Source organism: Sinocyclocheilus anshuiensis, unplaced genomic scaffold, assembly GCF_001515605.1.
Source record: "Sinocyclocheilus anshuiensis isolate Anshui unplaced genomic scaffold, SAMN03320099.WGS_v1.1 scaffold117, whole genome shotgun sequence".
Taxonomy (NCBI): Eukaryota; Metazoa; Chordata; class Actinopteri; order Cypriniformes; family Cyprinidae; genus Sinocyclocheilus; species Sinocyclocheilus anshuiensis.
Window position 1 is genome coordinate 4,461,556 of NW_015536624.1, and position 12,067 is coordinate 4,473,622.

A 12,067-nucleotide genomic window follows, 5' to 3' on the forward strand; every position below is an offset into this window, starting at 1 on the left:
CCTCTAGGGGAGCTAAAGCCTCTTCAGCCGCATCTAGGGGCGGCGATGCGGACCCATTCTTCCTCCTCCCCCTCCTCCGTTTACGAGAGTGAGGTGCTGCAGTCTCTTCGGCTGCCTCTAGGGGTGCTGAAGCGTTGTCGGCCGCCACTAGGGGTGCTGGAGCGTCATCAGTCACCTCTGGGGGCACTGCAGCTTCTTCTGCCACCACGGGCAGCATTGCAGCCTCCTTAGCTGGGGGACATGCCAGAAACTCCACAAATCCCCCAAACGTCAGGTGGTCCAGCCCCCTCATTCTCCACCAATTGAGGGGCTCATCAATGGCGTAATTAAAGAGGTCCTTGAGGGCCGGATCATTAAACCCCAACCCCTCTGCAGCACCGCTGAACTCCAGGGCAAAATTCCTCACGTCAGCCCCCTGTTGCTGGCATGACAAGGCAATGCAGGATCAGAACACATCTAGGGTGATATGATGACGAACTGGCACGGGACTGCAAACACAAGGAGAATAAATAGAGAGCAAATGAGGAGGGTAACGAGGGAACACATGTGGGGGAAATTAACCAGTAATCAGGTAACAAGATGGGTGGGGTCAAGAGAATTGACATGAGAGCACATGGCACACAGGAAACAAAGACAAAAGCCATATGCTTGAACAAAACAAGAGACGAACACGCAGCTAATGACAAAACTCATAAGCCACGTGTTCCCACAAGACAACAAGAAAAGCACGCGGCTGAACACAAACCGCGTGCTACACAATACACAACACACGTGGACAGAAGAGCGCACGGCCGAGCGAACTCGAGACCGCACGCTCCCACAGCAGACAGAACATGGAGCGCGAGTGTCCTGACCCCAACACGAAATTGAAACTCAACAAGACATGAGTGCCGGGATCTGAATATCACGCTCCAACATAAAACAGGACACACAGACGAGAGCGCACGGCTTGAGCACTCTCGAAGCCGCGCGCTCACAAGAAAACAATGACACGACGGGAGTGTCAGGGCTCTGTCACAAAACATGAATTACACTAGACTGAAGTGACAGAACCCTGACACTGTGTTGTTATGAGTAACATTCTCCACTGACATTCTCTACTCTACACATAATAATCTAACTGGATATAAACCAAAAGGCAGACCACAAGAAAATTAAAGAAAGAAAAGATGGAGCAACATTTTTACATGGAGTAAGAATGAATGATTCTGTTATTTAATGCAATTCAAAAAGTATTTTCTATCCTTCCAAGAGAGACAATAAAGGTTTTTTTTTTTTTAAACCTGAATGATGTAAATTCTGTTTGGTGGCAAAAAAAAGTGTTACTTTTTGGTGCCACATATCATAAAATCAGCAGTTTCTTGGCATCAAGGAGAGATCAAATAAAAGTGTGCACGTGCACTTTTCAAACAAGGTGTGTGAATTGCGAAAATAACTTATCCCTTAATATACCATCTGGATTGAACGCTGTGATTTGAACTTGGATGGTTTGTGACATTTTAACTTGATGTTCCTTTTAAGGCCATGGATATACAGCCCAACGTCTCCCTGGAGGGGGCAATGGAAAGCAATTCCAACTGGGCGGGCATAAAGATTTGCTCTTCATGAGAGAACTTTGAAAACGATAAGCCCAGATATATGACTGATGCCCTTTTCAACAAAGCAATGGAGAACATCAAATACCAGCACAAAAGATCCTCAACTTTTCAAACAGTCTTTTTAATCGCAGCATTTCCTTTCAAAAGCAGTTCATCTATAATGAACACATTCAGACATCAGGTGTTAATAATATCCCGATGACCGGATCAATGCACATATCGCCAATTTCAGAGGCTTCCTTTGACGCATAAGCACCATTATATTTTTTGCAGTTATTCTTTATTAAATAGCAATTAACCCAGAATGCACCCCCATATGTTGAGTAAATTGGAAGATAATGAATTATAAATTGATCTTGAGGAATTAAGCAAAAACCAATTAAAACCTGAGTAATGGCAGAGCAAGTTTTATTACCTTAAGAAATCTATTTTGCTTGGAGTAAAACGAGACAAAATAAACAGGCGAATAGAATGCAGTAAGACGTTAGTCATCCACTTTGAATTGTTTGGAACATTGACGCGCACTGAGAAAAATTGCTTCATTAAACGAAACATCCTGCCAGAAGGGCAGACAGTTAATTAAATGATATAGTGGCACTCTGAATAGAGGCTGGTGCAAGGTGTGTGGATGGATTAGACCCGAGCCAGGCCTCGGTCTCTTTTTAAATTTGAACAAACCTATTTAAATAGTACAGAAGCTCAGATTTCACAGCTCAAACGCTTAGACAGCCGTGTAGCTGATCCAAGACGTGCTGTCAATAAATGTACACATTGACAGTAAAACAATTTCAGGTTGCACTTTATTCTAAGATGTCCTTGTTAAAGTGTAATAGTCATACATTTAAGTACTGAGTAATATTAATTAACTACATGTACTTACAATATGGTTAGGATTAGGGTTAGGGTTTAGCTTAGGGTTACTTGCATGTAATTATGCATAATTTATTGTTATTATAATAGTAAGTTCGTGTAACGTGTAAACCTTAAAATAAAGGGCCCTATTTTAACGATCTAAGCGCAAGGTCTAAAGTGCACGGCGCAGGTACACTTAGGATGTGTCCGAATCCTCTTTTGCTAGTTTAACGACAAGAAAAACGGTCGGTGTAATTGGCGCGTGGTCTAAAAGGGTTGTCCCTATTCTCTTAATGAATAATGGGTGTGTTTTGGGCATAACGTGCAATTAGGGATGTGCATCTCATGACTCAAGCCGGTACGATACGCATATCGATGCATAGCCAACGATACGATACATTAAAGATATATATGAAGCAGCTACCGATGCGATGTGATACGATTCACCCCTGTTACGATGCAGTGCGATCTGATTTCGATTCGATACAATGTAATTCGATGCAATGGAGAAAATATGATCACTTAATGCCTCGAGGCCTCTTTCATAAAACAAGTTTACCAAATAAGCCAGGCTTATTTCAGTTAGACTCATTGTCAAATGAGTTGGTTCCATAAAGCAAATTTAACATACAGTAGGCCTAGATCAAGCTAGTCACTGTGGCACCTTATGCTGGGAAACTGACCTGGTCTAAAGCAGGTTAACTGTCAGACTAAGCTGAGTTCCTTTAACACTGACCAAAGGAACCCAATAATATTACCACTCTCTCACATACTATTATTTTACTTTGACTTTTTTTCTTTTTCTTTTTTTTTTACAGTTTCAAGCCATGCAGCTTTTCTCTCTGGTTGTATTACAGCTGTACCTTTTACCCGTCGCGATCTTCCTCCGAGCTTCGACTGTCGGGTGGAAGTCTGCTGCGAAGCTCGCCCCAGTGCGGGCTCGGCAGAAGTGCGGATCGAAGGCGCATACATTTTTTCAGTGCCTTCGATAGCTCAGCTGGTAGAGCGGAGGACTGTAGGTAGGAGTGTTGGCAATCCTTAGGTCGCTGGTTCGACTCCGGCTCGAAGGAGGTCTATTTTCAAATGCCCACCTTTTGGGGGGAAGTCGTGGCCTAATGGTTAGAGAGTCGGACTCGTAACCCAAAGGTTGCGGGTTCGAGTCTCGTACCGGCAGGGATTGTAGGTGGGGGGAGTGTATGTACAGCACTCTCTCCACCTTCAATACCATGACTGAAGTGCCCTTGAGCAAGGCACCGAACCCCCAACTGCTCCCCGGGCGCCGCAGCATAAATGGCTGCCCACTGCTCCGGGTGTGTGTTCACAGTGTGTGTGTGTTCTCTGCTGTGTGTGTGCACTTAGGATGGGATAAATGCAGAGCACTAATTCCTAGTATGGGTCACCATACTTGGCCACATGTCACATGTCACGTCACTTATAGTTTGCAGAACAGATAGCAGAACATTAGAACATTACAATCTTAAATTGCTCTTTAAAGCATTAAAATAACTAAATTAAAACTTAAAATCACTGAATTAAAAATGAAAATAAATAATAAAGAAAATGACTATATTTTAACTGCTATAAGAAACACATTTGAGCTTAGTAATTAGTACTGTACTAGCTTACATTTGATTTACCTATTATAATAGTCCCTTTACAGTTACTGCTATCATAAAAAATACACTAATATGTAGGTTTAAAATTCTACAAAAGACACATTTAATGTCCAACAACATTTTTTTTTAGCAAAATGTATATTTTACTCAGAATTATTGCGCTCCTATTCGATTGCGCTCTGTCTGTTTAGTGTGAATGCACGCAGCAGCGCTCGTTCACTCGCGTCAGCATCGCCCACTCTTGACAGCAAAATGGATATGTTTGCATGACTTTCTGACATTTACAGATGAAAAATATACCTGTGTATATATTCTCTGTTTGCGATGGTGGATAGATTTGATCCATGATCGACATTAAGGGCTGCTTAAGAATAAGCGTGCACAAATTAGTGAGATTGTGTGAACTTAATTTGTCATTTATGGAACCGCTTTAGCCCCGATTGATTTGTTAAGTTATTTCAAGTCAGGTTTTGGACTTCAATCCCAGTTTTTCCTCGGTCTCCGTGTGTTGTGATGCGTCATATTCACGCAGCAGCAATGAGAAAACGCACTTGAGAAACAGTTTAGAAAGGAGAAATCAATCTACATATAAAATATTGGTCACAGATTATTGGTCACTTTCTTAACAATAAAAGTATAGCGCATCCACTAGTAACTATATATAAATAAATCGGTTTTAGCCGATGCAAATATGTTAGAAACGATGCATCGCGATATAAATGCCAACTTGTAGCCGATGCACACTATTTAAACCAATGCATCACACTGTTAACTTTTTATGCCGATGCACCGAGCGAATCAGGGAATCTTCCCATCCCTACGTTCAATAAACCAATCAGAGTCTCATCACCTATTCTCTTTAAGAGCCAGTTACGCTCGCGCCATGGCAAATTTGCTATTTGCAAGGCAGAATTTGCAAGCGCAAAGACAGAACGTGTCTCCAGAGAGGAAACGGATATGCTCGTACGCTAGCAGATAGGTAGCCTAATTATGATACATGCAATGACTATCCATTATGACATGTAGGCATTTTTTTATTTATGTAGCCTAGACAATAATAATCTTTTACATTGTAATCCTTTAATTTTTTATATTTGGCATGTTTGTGTGCTGCTGCGCGTCCCTGTGTGTGTAATAAGCAGAGTGTACACGCGTTGTGCACCCGCCTATACTACGCACACTTTAAATAACAAAAAAACTACTGCGCCATTGACTTTAGACCAGGTTTTAGTTGGTCAATGGCACAGTCTATTTCATTTGCCTCAAAATAGCAACGCGCCAGCAATGCGCCTGAACACACCTCGTTTTCAGACCAGCACGCTCATGAGCACACAAATGGGCGCAAATGCATTTGCTATTTAAACAGCATGGCACAGGACGTGAAAATGATAACTACGTCAGGCTGAAACTAGCAAAAAACACTTGCATCTCGCCTGGCGTCGCATTGCGCCGGGTGTATGATTAAGCCCAAAGTGTTACCCAATTTCATTATTTACCCAACATCATATCACAACACATAAATGAGAATTTCCTTTACGGACAAAAACAAAAAAAAATAAAAATATAAAATAAAACAAAATAAAATAAATATAAAAATAAGCATGCTTAATTGTAATGAATGTGTATTTCAAATCTTAAAAGTATAGTTTAAAAAATTTACTTGCAGATAATGTAAAATTAATAAAATAAAAAGCCACCTAAGTGTAGTTAAAGAGAGACACTTTCATGATTATGTTTCTTAACAAAATTAATTTGAAAGTGCGCTTTGTGCCTCAAAATAGCAACGCGCCAACAATGCGCCTGAACACAACTCGTTTTCAGACCAGCACGCTCATGAGCACACAAATGGGCGCAAATGCATTTGCTATTTAAACAGCATGGCACAGGACGTGAAAATGATAACTACGTCAGGCTGAAACTAGCAAAAAACACTTGCATCTCGCCTGGCGTCGCATTGCGCCGGGTGTATGATTAAGCCCAAAGTGTTACCCAATTTCATTATTTACCCAACATCATATCACAACACATAAATGAGAATTTCCTTTACGGACAAAAACAAAAAAAAATAAAAATATAAAATAAAACAAAATAAAATAAATATAAAAATAAGCATGCTTAATTGTAATGAATGTGTATTTCAAATCTTAAAAGTATAGTTTAAAAAATTTACTTGCAGATAATGTAAAATTAATAAAATAAAAAGCCACCTAAGTGTAGTTAAAGAGAGACACTTTCATGATTATGTTTCTTAACAAAATTAATTTGAAAGTGCGCTTTGTAATAAGTATATTAACATGTACATGTAATAAGCATAATATAAATCATATTTTAAAAGTTGTGTCATACTTTAAAGAGGTACACTTATTTTGATGTGTTGACTAACATAAAACACATGTAAAGTATTTGATTATAATTTTAACTGTAGTTTTTTATTCAATATTTTATGTAAAGTAAATGTATTTTGCATGTAATCAAACGCAGTACACATGTGTAATTACAAATATATTTAAATACATGACATATAAGTTTCAATAAAAATCACATTAAAGTATATTTTAAAGACAGTAGCAGTAATTATGAAATTGCATTTGAGATGTACTTAGGTCATACTTAAGTGGATCAAAAAATGTTATTGCGTTTAAAGGGTTAGTTCACACAAAAATGAAAATTAGTGTTTTACTCACCCTCGAGACATCCTAGGTGTGTATGACTTTCTTCTTTCAGACGAATCCAATTGGAGTTATATAAAAAATTGTCCTGACTATTCCAAGTGTTATTATTGTAGTGGGTGGGTCTTTCTCTTTAACAGTCCAAAACACGTTAAATAAAGCACGCGCAGCCATAATAAAACGTGCCTCACACGGCTCCGGGGCATGAATAAAGGCCTCCTGCAGCGATTCCATGCGTTTTTGTAATAAAAAGATCCATATTTCAAGCATAATAAATGACGTAGGATGAATGCGTCGCGTACGCACCTCTGAGAAATGCTAGTGACACGAGTTTGTTTACAGGAGCAAAAGAAGCAAAGTTTCCTTACTTTAGCAAAGGAAAACCAGTCTTCTCTTGGCTTACATTGAAATCCTCCGACATTTTTATTTTCAAATCCTCAGTTTGTACTTCTAATTTGTGACCGGCATTTTGTTTTGTTCTCTCTCCGCGTTCATCACTAATCACGCAATGCCGACGTCCTACGTCATCCGCCAGAACTGCTTCCACGTATGACAGATGGCAGAAGTGATAGAAAAGTGTTTATTAAGTTTGAAATATGGATATTTTTCTTACAAAAATGCATGGATTCGCTACAGGAGGCCTTTATTTACCCCCCAGAGCCATGTGAGGCACGTTTTATTGTGGATGCGCACACTTTATTTAGCATGTTTTGGACTGTTGAGCAGAAACACCCGCCCACTGCAATGATAGAGCTTAGAAGTGCAAGGACAATTTTTTATATAACTCCGATTGGATTAGTCTGAAAGAAGAAAGTCATGTACACCTAGGATGGCTTGAGGGTGAGTAAATAACAGGCTAATTTTATTTTTTGGGTGAACTAACCCTTTACAATGATACACAAAATACACTTACCTGTAGTTCACATTCATTCATTCATTATTTTTTGTTATTTTATTCTCCCCCTCTCTGTACTAAGTACTCTTTTTGTATTTGCTGAAGTGTATTTTCTTTTTTTCACAAAGGAAGGATTGAGAATGAGATTTGATTGCTGCTGAGGTGTATTCCACTGAATAATATCTTACATTTTGGCCTGTTCTTCACACAAAGTCTTCTTTTTCACTTAAAAATAACGGCATACTGTTTAGCATGAAATGATGGGTGAGTAAATGATGACTGAAATTATTTTTATTTTTTTCGGTGAACCTTTAATGGCAAAACTATTTTTAAAGGTAGAGCAGGTTTGTATGTCATAGTGGACATTATATTACGGGTTTATTGGACAGGAACAGACATGATGGATTGCCCGTGGGAATCAGAGCGCATCAAAGCCAATATGCTTTCAGAAATAACAACAAATGTCTGAGTAAATGAATGTATCAAGCATTAATATAATGTACTGCTTATGTAATTTAATATCACACTCATTTATTCTTCAAGACATTTCAACCATGCGATGGTATGCTAATTTAATTAATTTAATTTAATCAACACATTGCTGTGATAAACTACTTTCCTAGATCTATCCCTTTTCAGCCTCTCCTGAATTTTTGTTTATTTCTTCATCTATTTTTATATTCTTTGCTTCACTGCCGGAATCTGTTGTAAATGATGCCATCTTCTGTATCTTAGGATCCACCTGTTCAGGAGGAAGTGTCATCTCATTGATAATCATTCAGACAGGAATATGATGTTGACAGTAATGATGATTGCAGATGGTTTATATTGTAAATCAGCTCTGCTGCTGCAGACTCATGCGTAGTTGCACTCGGTGAAAGGTACTAATTGTCCTTCACGCTTAAAATCAGCAATTTTGTTGCAGACAAATACATGAAATATAATTTGTAATTTCAATTCTTTGCATTATTCAGCCTTTTTAGAGTTATGCTTAATATTGAGGAGATCCACAAGCCTCTTTCACAGAAAAAAAGTAACAAGAAAGAACAAATTCTAAAATAGCCTAGAGGCAGGATGAATCATTTTGCTCCAAATAATGTATCTAAACTAAAGCACGCTGGTTCTGCTTCTCGTATAGGAGACTCTGAAGGACAATCCACCATATTTATCTTTTAAAAATCTCCATCTAAATGCAAACTAGCATCATTGATGGTTACATTCCTCCCTTAAACACATTTACTATGGTAAATATTAGGCTTTTCTGAAATATGGTATAGCTGTGTAAAGATGCCTGAACTGTAGAAACTGAGTTCAGGCTGCTTTGTTCCTGCTCAAAATTATTTGTAAAGATGCAATGCTGCATCAAAGCCAGAATAACTTTTTCCTGGTCTGACCCAGCTCAGGCCCTAGTATCAAAGTGTACAGATGTGATTGCTGTGCAAGTGCATTTAAGCCACCTCTGAGCAGCCTGTCTAAAGACACTTACATTTGAAGTGGCTTTTAGGTGTCTTTACACAAACTGTTTATAGATGCTCAGAAGTGACATTAATGCATTTAAGGTGTCATTACACAGCTGAGTTGAGGCTGCTCTGTGCCTGCTCACAGTTTAGTGAAAAGATGTAATGCTGGGTAAAATGTAGACTAATTCATGCTGCTCTAACCCACCTCAGCCCCTAGTATCAGGCTGATGATTCACGGGGCAACTTGTTGAGCAATTTTGCCGGGCAACTTTTTTTGAACAATGTTGCTTGGGCACTTTCCCATTGAGAATGGGTAACAAATTTCTATCTGGATTATTTAGATCAGTCATTGGTCCTGTGTCTCACCTGGTTGCCCATTGATGGCAACATTGCCCAAAGTTGTCCGGCAACATTGCTCAAAATGTTGCCCCGTGCATCATCAGCCTCAAAGTGTGTACTTGTGATATAATTCATCTAACAATGCCTATTTTAAAATAATTTATTTTTTAAACCTAGACCCAGCAATAAACATTACAAGCAGGAGTAAGAACACTTCAAACTGCTTCTCTCATTTACTGCATCAAAAAGAGAGAGAGAGTGATAAATACAAAGAAAAACACTTCAGCATACTTAAAAAAAACAGTAGTTAGTACAGAGAAAAGAAAGAGAGAGAGAGAGAGAGAAAGAAAGAAAGAAAGAAAGAGTTGTCCGGCAACATTGCTCAAAATGTTGCCCCGTGCATCATCAGCCTCAAAGTGTGTACTTGTGTAAATGCATTAATTCCACCTCTGAGCAGCATTAAACAGTCTATGTGAAGAAACCTTCACTAAATGCCAGTTCATACGCACCTCTGTGCCACCTTTGCAGTGTAAACTTGTCTATATTGTTGTGCCTTTAAAACCAATTCCAAATTTGCACAGCAAAGATGGCATAGAGGTGCTTCTGAACTGGCATTTACTGTAGGTGTCTTTAGGTGTGACAGACTGATCAAAGCTGCTCAGAGGTGGCATTAATGCATTCACACAGCAATTTCAGCATTATACTTTGATACTACAGACGGAGGTGCATCAGAGCAGGAATAATTTAGTCTGATTTTATGCTATATTATGTCTTGTTACACAGATTTAAGCAGGCATAGAGCAGCCTTAAATTCAAAGATGCCTCAGGACAGATATAAATGACATACATGTCAACCTGCTTGATGATTATTTTTTGGCATTTTTATTCCCATTCATGTTCATAGATATTCAGTCTTGAGTTTAGACAATATGGTTATCTCATGATTTGGTTTTATATGCAATAGGAGGTTCATGGGTTTAATATAATTTTAATTTGAAACAATACACTTTATTAAAGAAAATTGTGTTTATCTGAGCAAAATGCCAGTTCTTCTGTTCAAGCAGGTTTCTGTGCTTTAATATGATATGAAGCATGCACAAATAATACAATAAAATAATTCCTCATCTGTATATACAGTATATAAAGAAAGAAAGAAAGAAAGAAAGAAAGAGAAAGAAAGAAAGAAACGGCTTTGGTAAATTACATCTGTTGTAGACTCCAAATCAGACTGCATTGTAGGTAAGAACGTGTCAACAAATGCAGGGAATGAAAGTGTTCAAAAATCTAAAATGACTTAGAATGTAGCACACAATTCATACTATTTTAATTTATTTATTTATTTTAATTTTTCTTTTTTTTTGTATCTGTTTTAGAGCTTGGGTTTTATCATTTAAAGAAACCTATTCCTTACAGAAAGCTTGAACCAAGTTGAACACACATGGGTTAATCCTGCTCTGTGCTGTGGCCTTTTAACAGGTGCCTGTCTGATGGTGGGCCGTAATGACCAGCACTTCCATTTATATCAGCTGAGTGTGCAGCATGAAGCTGCATTACGTCCACTAATGCGGAGCTCCTCTCCACAGAGCCTCTGTGCTCCCTGCAGCTCTGCTGTTCAATAAAAAGATTTTACTAATCCAATGCACTTTCATAATCACATATCAAAGCATCTCTATGAGAGAGACAAAATCATTGGAGGACGTCTGTTCAAGTGAGGGCCATTATGGGTGCTGTGAAGGTGCTGGAGGAACAAATTATAGCTAAATTTAGTATGTTGTTGTGGAGCTGTTGCCATGCGTTTGGTTGCATTTAGGGAGTCTATTCACTGATTAACTATTGGAACTTGGTGGATTGGAACCATTTAGCATGTGTTTATCTCTAAATATGAAGTGTGTAATTTCTGCACAGACGCAGAACATGGTTAAAAAGAATTTAAAAAAAAAACGTTTTTCTCATCCTGTTTTTAACACAAGACACAGAAGAGAAGAAATATGTTGAATAAAGTCATTATTTTAGTTTTCTTTGCGCAAAAAAAAAAAAAAAAAAAGAGTTTGGTTCCAAAACACAATAAACACCTTTTTTTTTTTTTATTAGTTCCCGCCAAAATCAGTATTGTATCTGGTCGGTATTGAAAAGTCAATTTTTAATTTGACATAAAATGCAATATCCGCCGTGTTATTCTGTCATGTTTCCCCCCTATCTTTCTAAACCGCGACAAACGCCAGTCTCCCTTCTCTGCAGAATGCGATACAGCCGCTCAACCAATCACAGCGCACCATTCCACGCATTGTAAACAGTTACTGACAAGCTATGCAATATCGCGTTCATAATCGCAGATGAATCGCCTTTGATTATGAATGCGATGTTGCGTAGCTTGTCAGTGATCTACGGCTCTGTGTATTAAATGCTGCTCCTTCTGAAAGCACGCGATAGAGATTTACTACTAATCACAGAACCGGCTTTACTGACGAGATGCGCATGACAATCGCATGCGATTTATCGTGCATCCCTAAAAAAATGAACAATTTTGATGGCATTGATGAACCTGTGGTGGTTTCTGCAGTGGGGAAGAAACGTAAGCTATTAATAAGATTAGTATTGACCAAGTTCAGAGGCTGTCATATGTGGATCAACTTACTTT

The 12,067-nt window shown here is 38.5% G+C and overlaps 1 non-coding gene across 1 annotated transcript; it reads left to right on the forward strand.

Moving 5' to 3' along the window:
• The first annotated feature begins 3,432 nt into the window (after positions 1 to 3,432).
• On the forward strand, positions 3,433 to 3,520 carry trnay-gua (transfer RNA tyrosine (anticodon GUA)). Its single transcript is given in 2 exon segments — positions 3,433 to 3,469; positions 3,485 to 3,520. It is a non-coding gene; the product is annotated as a tRNA-Tyr (tRNA).
• Positions 3,521 to 12,067: the final 8,547 nt, after the last annotated feature.